The sequence below is a fragment of the Otolemur garnettii genome, unplaced genomic scaffold (assembly GCF_000181295.1).
Source record: "Otolemur garnettii isolate 467f Iridium unplaced genomic scaffold, OtoGar3 scaffold00068, whole genome shotgun sequence".
Taxonomy (NCBI): Eukaryota; Metazoa; Chordata; class Mammalia; order Primates; family Galagidae; genus Otolemur; species Otolemur garnettii.
Window position 1 is genome coordinate 3,706,796 of NW_003852463.1, and position 1,325 is coordinate 3,708,120.

Here is a 1,325-nt window from a genome sequence, read left to right on the forward strand (position 1 = left end):
TTTCCAGTTTGGAAATACCATAAATAAAGCCACAATGAACATTTATGCACTGGTTTGGGGTCACACAAAGTCCAACATAAGTTTGTGAACTCATTATTCACTTATTGTGAATAAGTTTGTGAAATCATTCTAGAAAAAGTGCTACATCCTCATTACTAAATATCACTATGTTCACCTTCAAAGTACTCCCCTTGGGAACCTATGTACTGACACCAGTGCCTAGTCCACCCTTCAAAGCAACCTTAGAACTCTTTTTCTGGCATGGCCATCAGAGCTGTCACTGCTTGCGGTCTGACAATTAAGTTTGTGATCTCATCCTAGAAAATTGCTTTGAAGGGTGGACTGAGCACTGGCATCAGTGCATAGCTTCCCAAGGGGAGAACTTTGAAGGTGACCTTTGTGATATTCAGTGCAACACTTTTTCCAGGATGAGTTTGTGAACTTAATTGTCTGACCTCATATATTTTCATTTCTCAGGAGTAAATATTTGGGATGGGCTCACTGAATCTTTTAGTAAATATATGTTTAGCATTATAAGGAACTACCAAACTGTTTTCTAAAGTGACTATGCCTTATTTTATATATTTGCAGTCCCGCTAGCAATATTGGAGAATTGCATTTGCTCTGTGCCATTGCTAATATTTGATATTGTCAGTATCTTTTAAAAGTTTGGACTATTCTAATACATATTTAGTAGTATTTTGGTTTGAATTTGCATTACTCCAATGACTAATGATGCTGAGCATCTTTTGGTTTGGTTATCTGGCACCTGTACCTTTTCTTTTGTGATGCATTTGTTAAAATATTTGTCTAGTTTCAAAAATTATTGTTGAGTTTTAGAATTTTTTTGTATATTCTGGTTAAAAGTCCATTACTAGGTATGTGTTTGGCAATCTTTTCCTCCCAATCTATGGCTTTTCGTTTTATTAACAGCATCTTTCAAAAATCTTGATTTTATTTTTTAATTTCAGTGATACTCAGTTGTAACATCTTTTTTTTTTAATGTCTCATGATCTATGTTGTCATATCTTACAAAATCTTTGCTTGACCCAACCAAGGTCACAAATATCATCAATTTTTCATCTAGAATTAGATTTTATGTTTAAGTGTGTGATGACAAAATTTTTAATTTTTTTTATTAAATGTTAGCTGTGTACATTAATGCAGTCATTGGTTACAGTGTGGTGTTTTCATATACAATTTGAAATATTTTCATCAAACTGGTTAACATAGCCTTTATGTCATTTTCTTAGTTATTGTGTTAAGACATTTATATTCTACTTTTAGAAAGATTCACTTGTACCCTGGAAAGATAAACCATAGAG

General features: G+C 32.9%; 1 protein-coding gene across 2 annotated transcripts in view; it reads left to right on the plus strand.

Annotated features, from left to right (window-relative positions):
* Positions 1 to 1,325, plus strand: part of EXOC6B (exocyst complex component 6B) — a 615,941-nt gene that overhangs the window by 475,110 nt on the left and 139,506 nt on the right. The gene's annotated exons all lie outside the window — the stretch shown is intronic.